The 20,242-nt window shown below is 39.4% G+C and overlaps 1 protein-coding gene and 1 long non-coding RNA gene across 6 annotated transcripts in view; both read right to left on the reverse strand.

Moving 5' to 3' along the window:
• Positions 1-20,242, reverse strand: part of LOC131997656 (uncharacterized) — a 312,520-nt gene that overhangs the window by 206,251 nt on the left and 86,027 nt on the right. The gene's annotated exons all lie outside the window — the stretch shown is intronic.
• Positions 1-20,242, reverse strand: part of LOC106091244 (RNA-binding protein fusilli) — a 188,487-nt gene that overhangs the window by 152,541 nt on the left and 15,704 nt on the right. The window lies entirely within an intron of this gene.

Here is a 20,242-nt window from a genome sequence, read left to right on the forward strand (position 1 = left end):
TGGATACTTGAGACGACACTTGAAGTCGAGTGCGAAGCACTGCTGCCAGTGAGGCACTGCCGCCAGTCTTAGATTAACAGAACTCTGGTATTGCAATCATGTTCATGCTTCATGAATGTATCAAGGCCACAGGACAGAGTGGGCCTGGGTATCTACATTGAGAACCCAAAAAATGAGATCTGTTTCCGACAGCTTGACCCTAATACGGTCATGCAGGCAGAGATCCCGGCGATCACGCAATCCGTGGAGCGATGTGGTGTTAACGCGAAGACATCGAGTGTGAACATCTTTACGGACATTAAACCGGGCGTAAGGGCAATAACAACCAGGACGGTAAGGCCACGAAAAGTCTTGGAGTGTAAGAAGAAGTAGTGAGAAGGAATGAGAGAGAAGAGGATTTGTCAGTGAAGGCCAGAGGACTGCCGTCAATAAACATGGTTAAACCGAAGCCTTTCAGGTCGACAAGGTCCGAATAAAGAACGTGGACGATGAACGGTAGAACGAGGAAATTCCTATGGACTACGAGCTCACTTATGCAGGTGCAGAAAGTAGTAGCATGTGGAGGACATGTGTGGAAGACGATGAGACGTGGGAGCATTTCCTATGACATTGCCCGACTTCGCGGCTAACAAACACCGGCACTAAGGTGGGGACACAATGCTTGAAAAAAAATTAGGGATTTTGTCAGAATTCCTGTCTTAGATTAGTTTTCGAGATTACTTTTTAGTATTTAGAACGCATAACAAGCCGAAGACAGGCTTAGGTGTATATCCAAAGAGACATGGCATAATATCCGCACCATATTTTCAACCTAAACTTACAATACCTACTAGAGCCGCTTGGATCCACAATATATAAAAGAAGGTAGAAAGGTACTGCTGGATAGAATCGGGTATGCCAACGACAAACTCAAGAGGAAACCGAGTACTAAACATGGCCAAAAGAACTGTTTTACTCGTTATAAACAGTGGTTACGTTACAACCTTTAGGCGACCCGGGAGTAATGGCACTATACCGGATATCAAACTTGCGTCCGAAGAAATCATCGGGAAAATAACAGGGTAGAGAAACTTACACAGCAAGTGACCACCAGTATATTCTGTTCCCTTTAATACTGGAAGTGACCGTGAAACATGAATAAGTTCTAGAAACTCCTCGTGGAAATTGACCGACAAGCCCAGCAGTCAGAGGATGCACTAGCCGTTCTGTCGACAATGGGACGAGTGATATGCATGCCAAGACTAAAACGGCCGAGGGGAAATAGAACCGCAGTACACTGGTGGATTGTTGCAATAGCTGAGATACAAGACAGGTACATGACATCTTGGAGTACGGTTGAGACAGAACAGGTTTTATAAAAGGAGGCAAAACAAGTTACTCGCTGCCGTTATAGAAAGGAGCAAGAAACAACTGTGAAAGAGTGCTAAGTTCGGCGGGGCCGAATCTTATATACCCTCCACCATGCATCGCATTTGTCAAGTTCTTTAGCCGATGTCTCTTTAGAGACAAACAAAGAACAATGGATAAGAATTACTATGATATTTCAGCTATACCAAGTTATGAGTCGATTGCGGCCATACTTGGTTTGGCTAAGGGAGACCAAAGTGGAATTCATAGTGGAATAGCGGCTCAAGATGTCAAGATCCAAAATCGGTTTATATGGGAACTATATCAGGTTATAATGCGATTTAGACTATACTGAAGTCAGTTGTTGATGGTCAAACCAAAACACCTCATGCAAACTTACAGCAAAATCAGAAAATAATTGCGCCCTCTATCGGCTCACAAAGTCAACATCCCATACCGGTTTATATGGGAGCTATATCTGGTTATGAACCGATTTACACCGTACTTGTTAGAAGTCAAAATAAAACACTTGTTGCGAAATTTCAAAATTCGAATAAGAATTGCGCCCCTAGAGGCTCAAGAAGCCAAGATCCCATACCGGTTTATATGGCAGCTACACCAAAACATGGACCGATTTGGCCCATTTACAATTCCAACCGACCTACACTAATAAGAAGTATTTGTTCAAAATTTCAAGCACCTAGCTTTACTCCTTCGAAATTTAGCGTCCTTTCGACAGACAGACGGGCGGATGGACATGACTAAATCGACTAAGAATGTTAAGACGATCAAGAATTTATATACTTGGTTGGGTTTCAGATCAATATTTTGATGTGTTTCGAACGGAATGACGAAATTAGTATACCCCAATCCTATGTTGGAGGGTATAAGTGTGAGGAATTAAGGGATAAGTGTGAGGAATTACGGGAAGACATAAACCGAAACCCTTGAGGCCTTGGATACAAAATTGTGATGGAAAAACTCGACACACGGAACCCAACAGCGGTAATGGACGGAACAATAATGGAGTATATAGACCACACACTCTTCCCCTAAACGATCATAGAGAAGAGCTTACTGGCAACATAAGCCATTTTACAAATGCGGCATGCAGCTTCCAGAGTGAAAAGCACCCGATCTCGACAGAAGAGAGACCGAGATCATCAGGCTGATAGCAGAAAACAGAAATTTCTTCTCAGAATGTTTAACCGGTGCCCATTAGAAAATGTTTTTTCCGGAGGCATGTAAGGGACAAAAGATGGAACTTATAAGAAAGGGTCAAGGTGATCCTACATCCCCATCGTCATACAGGTCACTCTGTGATGCGGCTCATCAAGCTACGGCTCTATAAAGCCATCATTGAAGGAGGTGTTTTCTCAATGAGACAACATGGCTTCCAGAGAGAAATATCCTCGAAAGCAGCTCTTAGAGATGTAGTGGAGATAGTAGAGGAGGCTAGGCGAAGAAACCCCTACATCAGGTCAATTGTCCTCTTGGTCACACTAAATGTGAAGAACGTATTCAATAACCTCATATAATCTGAGGTCCTCTGATTTGACGTCCTCTCAGAATGAGAGAGTCATTTTGGAGATATCACCCCCATCATCACGGCAAGAGACACGAGAGAGCGCAAACTGCGACAGGTGATTCTTAGAGCAAATGACTGCCTGGTCTACCGTCGTGGTAGTCTTGCAACTCTCGATACAGAAGACGGAGTTAATACTCCTTACGAGTAAAAAATATCCCAGTAGAAGTGGATGTGCGAGGACATACTGGTGAAGACAAAGAGATCGGTTAAATCCTTAGGGATCGGATTGTATGCAAAGCAGACCTATACTGACCAAATTCGGCACGCGACCATAAATGGACCTCTCCCAAGCAAGCGCAGACTCTTGATGGTGACATACAATAGCATCTCTCAATTGGACCGAAAAATATGGGGCAGATACTACAGACAGTATGTTGAGCGAAATCCCTGCTCTCGATACAAAGGACGGCGGCTATTAGGGTCATATCATCCTTCTAAATAGCGCAGACACATAATGGTGACATACAATAGCATCCTCCTCTATGGGACCGAAAAATATGGGGCAGATACTACAGACAGCATGTCGGGCGAAATCTCTGGTCTCGATACAAAGGACGGCGGCTATTAGGTTCATATCATCTTTCTAAATAGCAGGGGAACCCGAAGCTCTTGTAGTAGTTGGAACGGTTCCAATTGACCTACAGGCCATGGAACAGCCCAAGCTCTACACAGTCAGGTGCTACGGTTTAAATCCCGGCATGAATATCAGACCAATTTTCAGTGGAGGTTATCCGCTTACTTATGTTTGCGACTTTTTTGTGGGTTAAAACTTCTCTTCCAAGTGTTATCGGTATGCGACATACCGTTCGAAGTTGCGCTAAAACTTTAATCGGGCTGCAATCATTAATATATGAGAAGTAACCGGTTCTTTAATGAAATGTTTGTTGGATATTTAGTAGTATACGAGAGGGGACTATCGAGAGATGGCAACAAAGGTGGATGAATGAGAGTCATGGCAAGTGGACGCGACGACATATCCTCGATGTACAAATGTAGAGTGATACGAATCACAGAAGACGTTGCAGACAAATTCTGCGCAGAAAGAAGATGGAGCTGAACACAGAGGCGCAGACCAAAAAGATGATATGCATCATCACCAAAAATGTGTGTCACAGAGTGATACCAACGGAGCCCGGCTTACTGTAAAAGTACACGACGTACAAATGCGTAAATAAATTTCCTATCCTGAGCTTAAAAAAGACTGATGACTATGTGGGCTTCGAGGTACATTTGAAAATAATGGGTATAACAAGAAGGTTACCCGATTCTTGTAATATTCATCAAGTGGAGATCTTTGCCATAAAATAAGTGTAAATGGCTATGATGTAATGTATTCAAGAGTTGCTAAAAAAATCAACTCAGTCAGCAGCAAGCAAAATATTAAGAGCTTTGCTGTCGGTAGCTACAACCTTAGTCTCACTCGTTGTATCCATCATGACAGGTCACTGTCTGATCCGAAAACATCCTCATAGATTCAAGGTTGTAAGCAACGATTTCTGCAAAAACTGTAAGGACATCAAAGCTTAACCAATTAAACGAGGATGTGGATAGGAAAAAATGTATTCGTGGGAAACTTTAACAAAGCATTGATAACATTGATATCGTACATTCAAAAGATCTATGATCTATAATCGATTACGCTTTCCATTTATATTTTAAATATGACCCTTAGTTGAGTTTTTGTTCTATATTGACTAAAAGCTGCTCATTCTGGTATTTGGAAACTGGTTTAAAAAACAAGTAAGAATCAAGTAATAAGTATTATTTGTATGAAAAGAATACAAACACATACAAAAAAAAGAGAATAGCTTTTTCTAATGAATGCAATAATCAGAGTATTGTTAATACAAAAATACTGTTTCTATTGTCACTAAATTTTATGAAGTTTTTTTTGCAAAAATGGACCGTGTCGAATCTTGAGAACCCACCACCATGGATTCTACTAAAAATGTATACAAATAAACTTAGTTGAAGGACACATGTATACTTAACGTAGAAAATTTCTGCCAAATCAGCCAAAAATTGCAGCTTCTTGGGGCCGTGGAAGACAAATCGGAGGATCGGTTTATACTGGAGTATTCGTTCCACATAAAGGAAATTTTCTCCAAGTAAACTACTTTTGTGAGAAAAATTAGACTTTGTTTACGAGGGATTTTTTCTAGAAATTTTTACAAGAATTTGTGGCAAGTCTAAAGACTACTTAACCTAGCAATACCCTTCATTCTTCATATATAGAACACGTTATTCGGCGATAATGCATATTGAAGGGATGTCAAGTTCAATTAAATGTTGTAACATAATCCAAACTCAATTTTTTACCATTTATAAATAGATCTCAGTTGATAATTCAAACCAGGGATTTGGAGCGGAGCGGAGGAGGCTTATTTTTGCCGGAGCGGGAGTGGATCAGGGCGAAATTTTTTGAACCCAGAGCGTAGTGGTTTCCATTCTCAAAATCGATTCCGCTCCGACAAAATAAAAATCTTTAAACCACCAAAAATTTTTTGCATTACGAACTTGTTATTTTGGTGAATTAAAACAGGAATGACTGAACATGAACATGAATAAACTTTAGAGTTAACTTTCGTTTTATCATTATCGAAAACATATTGGAGATCACATCTGTACCAATTGTAAAAAAGTTTCGTCTTAAAGTCAAAATAAGTGAAAACGAGCTGAGTGTGGTAGGATCGAATATTGTATACCATCCACCATTGATCGCATTTGTCAAGTTCTTTTTATATGCATAAAAAGGATCAAGCAAGATACTCTATGAATATGAAGAAAAGGAGGTATATTCATTTAGTCCTTCCGTTTGCAACACATCGAAATACCCATTTCCGACTCTACAAAGTTAATATAATCGATATAACGATGTCTGTGTGTCTGTCCGTCCGTTGTAATCATGCTACAGCCTTCAGAAATTGAGATATTGTGCCTAAGAATGGCACAAATCCGTATTTTGTCTATACGCAGGTTAAGATCTTAAACGAGATAAATCAGATCATATTTAGATATAGCTGCCATATAAACGGATGTCCCGGTTTAGGGTCTTAAGCCCATAAAAGCCGCATTTATTATCCGATTTCATTGAAGTACTAAACCGTGAGTTGTACTAAGGCCCCCGATATCGGGACCGAAAATGGTCCATATCGGGCTATAATTATATTTAAGATAGCTACCGATTTAAGGGTGCGTTTATCACCCGATTTCATTTAAATTTAGAATAGTGATATCGGCAACCAGTTTGGCCCAGACCTTACTATATTAAAATATAGCTGTCATTGGATCGATACCCCTTTTGTTAACCGATTTCGCTTAAATTTGGTCACTAGGCCTCTCATTATCCGACCTGAACATAGTTCATATTTAGATACATATGTATTATAGACCGATCTGCCGAATTAGCATTGTATTCCCATAAAAGCCCCATTTGTTACCCGATTTCGTTGAAAGTTGATACAGTTAGTTGCACTGGGTCCCTCATTGTCCGAACTGAACATAGTCCAGATCGGAACAGATTTTTAAAATAGCTGCTATATAGACAGACCTACCGATTTAGAGTCTTAAGACCATAAAATGCCGTATTTTCCTATTTCGCTGAAATGCAGTGAGTTGGACTAGAATTCCCGTTATCCGAACCAAATTTAGTCCAAATCGGACCACTGCCACCCGAAATCTGAACCGCGTATGGTCCACATCAGAACGTGTTTGTATATAGCTGCCATATAGACCGATCTGCAGATCTGGGATCTTAAACCATAAAGCCCCTATTTACAGCCTAATTTTCTTTAAGTTTTAACCTGTGTATTATATACACTGCTCGGCACTTGAACCGAATAAGATCCAAGTCGGCCCTTACTTGGATATTGATATAGATATAGTAGATTTTTAATAAAATAGAATAATAAAGGGTGATATTTAAGCTATTATATTTTTCGCAACATTGGTTTAAACAACTCACGCACGCTTCGTGTTTTGTTACACTGTCAACCATCTTCGGTTTGGTCTGTAATTTAACCATGAATCGACTTACAAACGAACAACGCTTGGAAATTATTGAATTTTATTATCAAAATGCGTGCTCTGTTAAGAAAGTTCATCGCGTGCTTCTTCCATTGAGCAACGAAGCTTATTTTTGGCTCAATGGGTACGTAAATAAGCAGAATTTTCGATTTTGGAGTGAAGATCAGCCAGAAGCATTGCAAGGGCTAATGCATCCAGAAGAAGTCACAGTTCAATGCGTTTTATGGGCTGGAGGCATCATTGGACCGTGCTTCTTCAAAGGTGATGCGAATCGTAACGTAACTGTGAATAGTGAGCGCTACTGTGAGATTATATCCAACTTTTTTTTGTAAAAAATGCAAGGGCTTGACTTGCATGACATGTGGTTTCAACAATACGGTGCCATATGCAGCACAGCACGCGTAACAATGGACTTATTGAGAGGCGAGTTCGGTGAACATTTTATTTCATGTAAGACCTATTTGGCATGAGTTTCAAGGATCTTATACCACCTTGTGCACTAAATTTTTGCAGAATCGGCTCAACAAACATATCAAATATGCTCAAATCACTCAGAAATATAATAAGGATATCCAACGAGATACATGGGAGCTATAAATTGTATTTATATCCATTTTAACCTATTGCTTCCGACTGGGATTGTAATTGTACGTTTGTCAAGGGTTTTACAAATTTCAAGTGAATCGGGCATAAATTAGTCCTAAGTGAGCTTAATAAGTTTAATCAGGAGAGCGATCTCTATCACAACTAAACAAGACCCGATTTTGACCGTATTTGACATGGGTGTTGAGGGATCTTGCTGCTAACCAATTAAAATGGCTGCTAACCAAGATATAGCCCAAATGTGGCAACCCTGTTCACTATCAAGATTTGGAATCGTTCCTCTTCTCACTGACGATATCTGTTTTAAATAACTTAATTCTTGTAACCGAACCTGCCACCCTAGCCCGAAAATCATTATACCCTTCATTTGTACAACGTTTATCGATAAGTTTAAATTCCACAAAGTTTAATAAGGTGAGAGAATAAAACAAATGGCCTAGGCTTTGTTTTGGTTTATAATATCAAACGATTTATATTAACTAACATGTTTTTGAAGCAATTAAATATGAATTAGTCAAAATCACTGGCAAAGAGGGCAGACAAAGCAATTATCTAAACCTGAAAGCAATGATAAATTCCGATATAACCAGAATTGAACTAAAATGAAAACAAATCAAATACAATAATTTCAATTTAGAATATATTGTTTGAAATAATTGAAATATTTTCTAAAGAGCGCACTCAACTCCAATCAATTCAATAGATTATTTTAAGAACCAGTATTGGATTTTATTCAACAGATAAAATTCTTTGTGCAGACTGAAATCTTATAACATACTTCTCTTCAAAAAAAAAATACATCATTGCATAAACGAATGAGTGAGTGTCGAACTAAGTTACAGGACAAATGACTATAGCTGGAATTTTTAAATATGGTAGAAATGTTGGTGTTGGGTGGATTAATGCATTTACCATTGTTATTTAGTTGTAACAATCATTTTTCATTGAATTTCAATTACCATGATCGAATTAGGCTATTTTTAAGATACAACCTTGAATTTCTAAACTGAAATGTATTATAAAACCAGTATTATCATCGGCCAGCTGGCAACTCCATTCCCCTTTTTTCTTTCTTTATGCTTTGGACCGAGATGGCTTGTATACTATGGCAGCGACCCTCGATCTCTTTTGCTACAGCCCATCACGCACATCACATCTCGTTATCATCAATAAAACTAATGTAAGTCTGAATTTGAACTCATTTGTTGCCTCTGTTCTTTCGGCATTGCCATAAGTAAGTACTGTCTGGCTGGGTGTGTCCCCTGTGGTGAAGAAAAGGAACCTGAATTCCACTCGGTCATCTCTGAACCTTAGCTCCAGAATTAAAACTTATCCATGAGCTAAGTGTCTGAACAGTTGGTCTAAGTTCATATGTTTGGAACTTCAATTACTGTTGGAGCTAATTATAGTCACACTGAAGTTATTTGCAAACCATTCTAAATGCAGAATATTACAAGGGGGATGGCAGAACTATCAAACTGGGGCGGAGAAACTTGTACGCACTCAAAAAAAAATTTGACCAAAACATAAACATTTTATGCTTGATCTTTGAATTCTGGGAATGATTGCGAGTTAAAGAAGCGAATCTTCAAAATAATGATGCTATATTTGTATCAGTAGCTATATACTAACAGACTGCCCCTAATTATACCCTACACCACTACTGTGGTACAGAATATTATAACTTAGTGCATTTGTTTGTAACACACAGAAGGAAGAGACATCGACATATTGATAAGTATACCGATCGACTTAGTCATTGTTCAATTTTGAAGAAAAAATATTGGTATTTTTGGTAGCCATATCCAAATTTAGACTGATCTGAACCATACATAACACGGATGTCGAAAAGTCTAACATAAGTCACTGTCCCAAATTTCAGCGAAATCTGATTATGAATGTCCTTTTAATGGAGCCCAAGACTTTAAATCGAGAGATCAGTCTATATGGGAGCTATATCCAACTCTGAACCGATATGGGCCAAATTGAAGAGGGCTGTCGAGGGGACTAGCTTAACCCACTGTTCCGGTATCTGCTGCTAAAAAGAACAACTTGTGTCTAAGATGGATTAACGCGCAGACTTTTTCGGCCGCCCACTTCGCCGTCGAACATGAAACTTCCCGAAGTATATTTCTAAGAGTGCTGGACAACTTTCCCCTAACCGCGATAGCCACATCATCTGCATACGGGATCACATTTACAACAGTTTTGCCAGAGAATTAAAGACACCAAAGCTCATTGAGGAGACGACAGACCATCTGCTATCGGTAGACCCCAAGCCTGCCATAATACTTCCCTTAGTAAATTGTAGTAATACCTTTCTTGCAGTTGTAGTAAATTATTGAAGGTACACTCTTTCCAAAGAATACCATCTTTGTATTTTCCTTGACAGCGGGGATATAGGCAACTAGCTCATGAAGTGCTGTTTCTGTAGACTTGCCTTTGCTATAGACGTGAGACGGTGCGAGATGGGCGATCTTTATGAATTTTCGCTCTAAAACATGTATATATAACTAGAGTATGAAGCATTAAGGATGATAGACTAATAGGTTGGCAACCTTTTACTCTCGTGTTTCCGTTTTGGAATGAAAAATACCTTTATGCCCCACCACCCCTTTGGAATGAACGACATACCGGTAAAAGCAGATTTTACCCGCCTTAACTATGGAGATATGTTCTGCTTATATCGTCTGGTGATACATTATCAGTTCGGTAGTCAAGGCCAGACTATTTACAGGAGTTGAAACTTTTGATCGTCCAAAGAATTCTTGACTCAAATACAATTTCTTAAACAAAACCTGACAAACTCATGCCAGTTACAGCATCTACCGGCCCCAAGTTGTGCGTTGGAGTTTCTGCCAGGAAATGTGTATCGACGAGTAATTCTTCTGAATGTATCCTACCGTAATAGTTAAGGAGTATAGAATCTTCTGTAGCCTAGGGGCCTCTGATGTGTCTTCCACGGAACTGCAGAATTGCTGAGCCTTTTTAGCTCGCTTTTGTATCTTGTTAATTCAGACTTATAAATGTCCCAGTCCTGTGAAGCCCATGTGACCTTTGCCTTATTGAAGAGTCTTCTGCAACCCTCGTTTAGATCAACCTGTTTTGTCAACAACCATGGCAGTTCGTTGTTTGCCCTTTGATTCGGTTCTAATACATGCAGATTCAAGCGTGTCGTTCGTTCGTTCGCCTGACCATCATATCAATGCCCTCCACAGTTTTCACTTTCTTCTCAGGTCTACAAGTGAACGTTTTCTAGAATGAGTGCTGCGACTTATCTCAATCCACCATTCTGTTTAGCGGTGGACCGCTTCTGCACTATTTTTTGGCAAGCCTGGAACTTATGTAACGATGATCGGAGAATTTTTTGTCATGCAAAACTTGTCAGTCACATACACTTTCGATACATCCTCCTGCCTGTTTAGTTGTTCAGTCTATTTCCTTTATTACTAATCTAATATGAGTGAATCTGACTGAAGACTGTAAGCTTTAACATAACCTGACTTAATTCTCTCTCAGCCAAATGAAGAATATATCCTTAAAAGAACTTATATCGTCCGGCTTGGCGTCCTCCACTTCATCCCTTTTTGATTAATGTGGGCTACCAAGTTTTCAGTACAAACCCCGCAGGTTTCATAAAATTGTTAGGAAATCGGCATTTGGGGAAAAAGGAAACGAGCAATAAACTGCATATTTGTAGACACTCCATGACACAACGACGGATGCAACAATTATAAGTTTTGTAACAAATGTGACGTTTACATGTTTGCTACCGCTTGTCAGTCAGTCATTTTGTCAGACTCGAGGTTTTGGCGCACGATACCAAGCACTTGGGTCCCATGTGTCTGTCGATCTTAGCAGTTGGCTTTGAATCAGTCTCCCCACCAAGTTGTTGCATGCAACAGTTGTTTGCCGTAACTATTAGGCGGTTGGGAGTAGAGATATTTATCGACTCCACCTGTGTCGCTAAGTCAGTTGTCAGCCATCCATCCATGGATGGCTGTTTCATTCTATCATTCGAAATTATACCGTAAACTAAGCCTCAAATCAAAGTAAACGACAGTAGCAGCGGCAGCAACAACAACAACAAATGAGTTGATAATGTTGCCATACATTCATGATTGGCTTCATGTCTATGTGCGTACATTTGTACTGCAATATTTGGAATGTTTGTATTGCTATTTTTGTTTTGTGTTTTAGTTACTATTGCGATTTGTTGCCATCATTGTAAGCTGCTGGGGAGGTAGTCTCCTACCAATTGTTGACCACCAACAGAAAAATGTGCGCTCAATTTGGCAGCAAACAGCGGTTTAACAAGTTTTGTCTCCTATTGCCTACTTCTGCTCCGCCATCATCATTACTGCTGTTATTGTCGTCGTTTTTCATTTGTTTCTTGCTTTTTAGCAAAACAAGCAAAAAGCCAACAAAAAAAAACGGTCATAACAAAAGAGATTTGAAAATAAACAACAGGCGGTGAAGATGGCTAAGCTAAGAAAAGAAAAAGAAACCAAAGAATAGGAAGACCCCAAAAGTGGTGAAAACCACAAACGCACATGCCAACATATGTTTCGCCATACTTACTACGTACGCACACACTCAGCTCAGTTAGTAAGCTTTGTAATGCTGCTCTGGCGATCTACAACAAAAGAGAAGCTCTCAATAATTCTGGACAGAGAGAGAGAGAGGGAGAGTACGTGAGCGACTTTGTAGAGTAAAAATGACTAAATGAAGAATCATACATTATTAAACCTTCTACCAACATAGGATGAGGGTATACTAACTTCGTCATTCCGTTTGTAAATCATTAAGATATTGATCTTAGACCTAACAAACAAAAAATTATATTTAAATAATTTGTTACTGCCTTTATAAACAGAAATGCAGGATTATTTCTGCAGAAAAAGTATTCGAACATTAAAAGTATCACGTCAAATTTTTTTTTATATTAAAAACGGTTTTTTTTTTAACTTGTGGGTTATTCTTCGCGTGGAGGATCCAGCGAGGTTAGTTTTGGCATTGATTTGAGTAGTATGGAAAGGAATGTGCACGTGGCTCATGAGTTGTCATGTCACGCGTGAGTAACGTGATTCGTGAGTAAGATCCAAATCTGATCACGTGATCGTGATTGAGCGTGAATCACGACCCGCAACGCGAATCACGACTCACGAGGAAATCACGAACCATGAGATATCACGACTCATAAGAAAATCAAGTCTTAGGTTTGTTATTCTATTCTGCTTACGAAAAAGATGCTAAAATTTTTAATTGTTCCGAGAGCGAAATTTGACAGCCATCAAATGTTTTTATTTCCATACCAAAACACTTTTTTATCTGCACTTAATGTTTGCTATATTTATTTTATTTTTTACAGAAATAAATATAAAAACCTAACCTTCGCAAGTGTTTCGTGAGTCGTGCGTGAGTAAAATTTTTGTCTAGTGAGCGTGCGTGGACGTAAGTGGACATAAAAAAGTCGTGCATGAATAATTTGTTTGTCTCGTGAGCGTGAGTGAAAAAGCACATCTCTTATATGGAAGATACGGTACCTACGTTTTAACAGTTTTTAAAATATCCTTCGATGATATTGTATGTGTGCGAACTTTACGCTCCAATAAATCCACATAAATATTCTATGGGGTTCATGTCCAGTTATCGAGGAGGAGATTTTAGTTGATATTTGGTGGTATATAATTACCATAATGGAATAATGAGGTTATTAGAATTTATGGTAAAGTAAGCCTTGAGGAGGAGGCTACTGTAGTGCAGAGGTAAGCATGTCCGCCTATGACGCTGAACGCCTGGGTTCGAATCCTGGCGAGACTAAAGGTAAGCATCCGAATCAGCTACGCGGAATAGCCGAAAGGGTTTTGCAGATGGCATACTGCTTGGGTAGACCCAGGGGTCTCAATGTTAACCCAGAAAAAACTGAATTCTACCTGTTCACGAGGAAGACGAAGGTGGGCCAATTAGATGCACCACGTTTCCTCAAAATAACAATTATTTTTAATTGACAAGGGTTAATACTAAGATCCTCGACAGGAAACTTAATTGAAAGTGACACTTTCGGGAGCGTACTGTGAAGGCTCACAGATGTTGGGCACTATGTAGACGGGCCGTAGGCTCGAAATGGGGCTTGAATCCGACGATAGCCCACTGGCTCTACAGGAGCGTAATAAGACCAATACTTACTTACGCCTCTGTAGTTTGATGGACTGCGGTGGGGAAAAAGCGCAACGTATGGATAACAAGTTCAGATAACATGTTGTCTTGGCATAGGCGGAGCGATGAGGACCACATCCACTGGAGGCTACCCTAGATATCCGACCCATTGACATACAGATTAAGTGTAAGGCAACCACTGCGTCTATAAAACTTAAGGCGATAGGAGCAGCTCATACCAAGCCATATTAATACATTTTTTCTCACGATGAGTTTTGGTTTTTTGTGTGCATTATAGTTAAGAACCATACCACACACAACCAACGATAATTTTTTGTTGTTGGGCAACTGCTCCAAACTGTTAAATTAATCAATGGTCATACCATCGCTGTATAATCGAGGCAACGATAGGAAACCCGGGTAGATTAGAAGAGGTTTCCGATCGGATACCTGAGATGATACCTGAAATCGTGTGCGAGACACTGCGGCCAGAGGCACAGTCTTGGATTAGCGTAACTCTGATATTGCAATCTGGAAGTTCATGCTACATGATGGATGGATGGATCACAGCTAGAGGAAAGTGTGGCCCTACTGATCTACATTAAGAACCCAGGGACTGAAATCTGTTTTCGACTACCCATCCTGCAGGCAGGCATCTGGGCGATTACGGAATGCGTGTTGTGGTGGAGGACGTCGAGTGTGAACATCTTTGCGGACAGTAAACTGGCCATTAGGGCAATAACAATCAGGAGGGTAAGGTCACGAACAGTCCGCATCATTTGGGGCCCGGGTCATAGCAGAGTAAAGGGGAATGTCTTTCATGAAGACGATTTGGCAGTGAAGGCTAGAGGACTGTCGTCAATAAACGACGAGGCTATTACTGAAAGGAAGTAAGAAGGAGGTCAGTATAGCTTCCGGTGTCATAACGGCACACATAGGACAACGAGCTCACTTATGCAAAATCGGTGCGGCAAGTGATAGAATGTATAGGGCATGTGGTGTAGATAATGAGACGTTGGGAAATTTCCTTTGTCATTGCCCGGCTTTCGCGGTTAACAGACACCGATGCTTAGGTGTGGACACAATATCAGTTATAAACCAACTTAGGGGCATGGTATGGGAAACAATTAAGGATTTTGTAAGTTGTACGGAATTCCTAACTTAAATTTTCTTTTTCGAAGTTACTTTTTAGTATTTAGAGCGCACAACAAGCCAATTCCTGGCTTAGGTGTATGTCCATTGGGCATGGGGCGGATTAATATCCGTAACCTCTTTTCAACCTTACCTTACCTATATGAAATGATGATTCTGTTGGTTTATCTTATGTCTCTGCACTCTTGTCAGCCTAACCTAGTAACCACATCTCTCCTTCCTGCTGGAACCAAAAGTCTTCTCCTAGGTTTAGTTGTTGTGCGATTTGATCTACATTTGGATTTAGAATGTTCAGATAGGGATCCATTGTGGATGCTATAAAGAACAATTTCCCAAACCCTTGTGCCGCTAAGCACCCCCATACCATAATAGATCCTCCCCGTGTTTAATCGTATAAACGAGGTTATCTACATTAAGTGGAGTTCCGTTATTTAACAAGACGAGTTTTTTTTATACCAAATTTGCAAAACATGCTTTCGTCAGTACAATGGATCCTCTCCCAAAATTCTGGAGTCATTTTCACGTACTCATTAGCAAATTCCATTTGTTTCTTTCTTGCTCGATGTCTGATATAAACGGCTTCTTATATTGGACTGAAGAGTTGCTGCCTCCGATACTCTTAGCAATTTCATACAATGATTTTCCTTCATTGCGCATTTTTCCTCAATCATAAGTCCCAACTTCTTTGGATTTGAGACTCATCTTGATTTTGTAAAGTGGAAGGACCTATTATTGACCCAAATTAAATCTAATTCAACTAAATTTGTAATTGCTTTAGTAATATTTGGAGAGTTATATGGTTTGATGTTGTAATTGGACTCATGGCATGATTTATGACCAGCACCATTTTTTTCACGTAACCAACACGCAGGGGATGTCCCCTTATACGCAGTGCATTGTGTTGGCAATTAGGAAAGTTAGTAGGAAAGAGGGAGTAGTGTTTATTGATATCCTTAGCAGTCTTAATCTTCTAAACGTCAATGCCGGTGGGAAAGACATTAGCCGGAAGTCTATTCCACATACGAATGGTTCGGTCGACTGGCCAATCAATTACAAACGGGTGTGAGTTCCTGGCATGTCTTGCATTCCTGGTGAACATCCTAACGTCAGGGATAAGAAGACGAATATCCCTGGAACACACGCCATAAAAATAACGATAGAGCAATACAACGCTACCCACATTCCGACGATGTTCAAGAGAAGCAATAGAGTTGTCCGGTCAAGTAGCTCCAAGAATGATTTTGGATCTCCTGCCCATATATGAGAGTTATATTCCATCCTCGGCCTGATGTAGATAGTATAGATATTTAGAAGATCAGAGGAGGTGAAATATTTCTTGCACCGCTTAAGAAAGCCCTAACACTGGAATGCTTCTTTCGACACTTCGAATACGTGTTTTGACCAACGGACATCACATTGTATCTTCAGACCCAGAACATCAAGACCATCTGACTGCTCAATATCTATACCGTCGATAGATATCGACTATTGTAGTGGGTCAGTGAATCGCTTGTGAGACAAGAAACAGCACTGCGTCTTCTGTGCGTTAAAGTCTACTCTGTACCCCACCCGGAAATGGCCAACATATCCTGGGAAAGCGTCTTATCCATAATGCGCTTCCTGTCCACAATTTCTTGAGGACTGGGCCTATGGTCGAATGAATATAAATGACACAGACTACTCTCATCGGCAAATGAGTAGACCGTGGATAAATTTAGTGTTTTTCTGGACTCCACTACCATATCCACAGTCATATCGCAATATTGGCCTATTTGGAACATATTTGCTTTAGATGCTGAGAAAGTTTCATCGGTCAGTATGGCAGCTATATCTGGATATAGTCCACTAGAGCCCATATTTGGCTTGGATGCCAAGGGATCTAATAAAACTCACTGTTCCAAGTTTCAACTTAGATCGGCATATCGGTCTATATGGCAGCTGGATCCATTTTCGATTCGGATTTTGGGAGGACTTGTACAATTCACTGTTCCAAATTTCAACGTAATCAGGTTATAAATGCGTCTGTTTTTACCTTAAAACTCTATACCGGCAAAATGGTCTATATGGCAGCTATACCCAAATATATTCTCATCGGAACCATATTTGGCAAGGCGGTTGAGGGGATTAAAAAAATCACATCACAAAATCAGGCTAGAAGCTTCGATTTTTGAAGCTATTAGCGTGATTACAAATAACAGCCGGACGGACGGACATATCGGTCTATTAAAAAACTTAACCTCTGTATGAAGAAAGACGTGCCTGTGCGAAATTTTAGCTCAATACTTCCATTTTTGAAGCTTCTAGCGTGATTACAAATAACAGACGGACGGAGTTAGATCGTCTTAGAATTTCAAGACAATCAAGAATATATATACTTTTTAGATTCGGAAAAGGATATTTCGATGTGTGGCATCGCACCTATGATGCTGGGTATAAAAAAGTCCATGAAATCCAAATGGGGCATAATATGAAAGTATTTATTGACCCAAAATTTTTGTAATAATGTCAACCTTTTGTAACGAAATGTGGCATATATATTTCTCTAATAACTGTTGATATTTCCGTTACATTTTATAAAAATCGGTTCACGTTGATTTTTAACTTCCATATACGTATATACATGGCCCTATATGCACGTTAGAGCCGTAATTATTACACATTGAACATATTAGCTCGAAAATTAATGCGAATACTATAACCCATCTTAAAACCTCCCCCGAAGTCCATCAAAATAGGTTCAGAATTAGATTTAGCTCCCAATTGGTACTTAAAAGGTAGGTGAAGGATGTTATACAGCGGCACCGCCCGACTATGGTCTTTCCTTACTGGTTTAAGCTTAATTACATGATATTTCACTAACTCAATCTTAAACCCTGTTTACACTGCTCTTTAAATGCGGATTTAATGGCTCGATCATCTGTTTTCCCTTTATAAAATCAGCTGACGAGAGCTTTAAATCCGAATTTAATGAGCAGTATAAACGGGGTTTCACATTCATATTACGCTAGGATTAATTGGCGAAAAAAAGCATTTATTTATTTCACATGTTTTTAGATTATACGTTTTGTTTTTATATAGAGTTTGACAGTTGTTCACGTGAAATGCCGAATAGAGTACCACCCCTAAGTCTCATAGTTGCCACACCAAGCTGAAATAATTTTAAAATTTCAATCAATGTTGGTGTTTGGTGTCCAACTCAATTAACTAGTCGAATAAGGACATCAATCGGAAATTCATTTTATCCCATTTTCACGGAATTTTGAGATTACAAATCATAGGCAATTCGTGGGATGCATAGGTCGATTCTCTGGTATCCATGCGATTTTTATTTTATTTGCATAAAATTTCGTTACATTTCGAGTCAAATTCTTTGCCTTAATACATACGCTGTGCGTAAATTTGTGTCAATTACTTTTTATCCGCTTTAAAAGAAACGTTTAAAATTACAAAATAATTATGCTACATCATCAATATTTGTTCTTATTTGGTTTTGGAATCGTAATATGATGATAAAATGCAAAGCAAAAAACCTATTTTGCCACACCACCGTTTCTTTTTCTGGCAGACACAATTCGGTGCACGCGCATTTTTGGTAGCTGTAAATAATGGCAAGAACACAGTAACAGAACAAAATTTGCTAAATTCAATAGAAAACGCTTTGCAAAGGCCCAAAAGCATTTGTGTGAATAGAAAACAAGCAAAAGCGTGCTAAGTTGGGACGGGCCGAATCTTATATACCCTCCACCATGGACGCATTTGTCGAGTTCCTTCCACGGTATCTTATTAGGCAAACAAAGGATAAAAGAAACGAATTGCTGTGTTATTGGAACAATACCAAGTTATGGTTCATTTCGGGCCATAACTGAATTGAATACTGGAGACATAGTAAAAGTCATTGCGTAAAATTTCAGCCAAATCTAGTAAGAATTGCGCACTTTAGAGGCTGAAGAAGAAAAATAGGGAGATCGGTTTATAGGGGAGCTGTATAGCTCCCATATTCGACATGTATGTTAAAAATCATGGGAGAAGCCCTCAAGTGGCTCAAGAAGTCAAGATCCCATATCGGTTTATATCGCAGCTATATCAGATTATGGACCGATTTGAACTATTCTTAGCACAGTTGATGGGAGTCATAACAAAACACCTTATGCAAAATTTCGGCTAAATCGGATAGGAATTGCTCCCTGTAGAGGCCCAAGAAGTCAAGGCCCCAGATCGGTTTATATCGCAGCTATATCAGATTATGGACCGATTTGAACTATTCTTAGCACAGTTGTTGGAAGTCATAACAAAACACCTCATGCAAAATTTCGGCTATATCGGATAGGAATTGCTCCCTGTAGAGGCCCAAGAAGTCAAGGCCACAGATCGGTTTATATAGCAGCTATACCAGGATAAGAACCGATTTGAACCATACTTAGCACATCTGTTGAAAGTCATAACAAAACACCACATGCAAAATTTCACCAAGATCGGATAATAATTGAGCCCTCTAGCGGCTCAAAAGTCAAATCCCCAGATAGGTTTATATCGCAGCTATATCAGGTTATGGACCGATTTGAACTATTCCCAGCACAGTTGTTGAAAGTCATAACAAAACACCACATGCAATATTTCAGCCAAATCGGATAAGAATTGTGCCCTCTAGAGGCTCAAGAACTCAAGATCCCAGATCGGTTTATATGGCAGCTATATCAAAACATGGAGCGATATAACCCATTTACAATCCCAACCTACCTACTCTAATAAAAAGTATTTGTGCAAAATTTCAAGCGGCTAGCTTTACTCCTTCGAAAGCTAGGGTGCTTTCGACAGACAGACGGACGGTCGAACGGATAGACGGACGGACATGGCTAGATCGACTTAAAATGTCACGACGATCAAGAATATATATACTTTATGGGGTCTTAAACGAATATTTCCAGGTGTCACAAACAGAATGACGAAATTAGTATCCCCCCATCCTATGGTGGAGGGTATAAAAAAGTTAAAATATTTTCTTAATCTATAAGAATCGTTTTAATTTTAACATTTACTGACGTATTTCGCAGGAACATGTTATCAGCTGTTTATCTTCCTGTGTGCTTGCAATGAATTCGCAAAATATACCAGCAGCGGTAAATTTGGAGTGTTGTTATATAAAACAAAATTCTATGTAAAAAATGCATAACCATGGACTATTAAGATGTGATTTAACTCTATAGCAATATGCAGCAATGCACTACATACAAGAATTTGAAAAAATATTTCATATTTATAATGAAAACAGTGCATCTATTGTGAATGCGCAAAGGCAAGTCTGACCGACTTGAAACCGGAACATTTTTGCGATTTTCGATAATCGGAACATAAATTAAAGTTGAATTC

The sequence above is a fragment of the Stomoxys calcitrans genome, chromosome 5 (genome assembly GCF_963082655.1).
Source record: "Stomoxys calcitrans chromosome 5, idStoCalc2.1, whole genome shotgun sequence".
NCBI lineage: Eukaryota > Metazoa > Arthropoda > Insecta > Diptera > Muscidae > Stomoxys > Stomoxys calcitrans.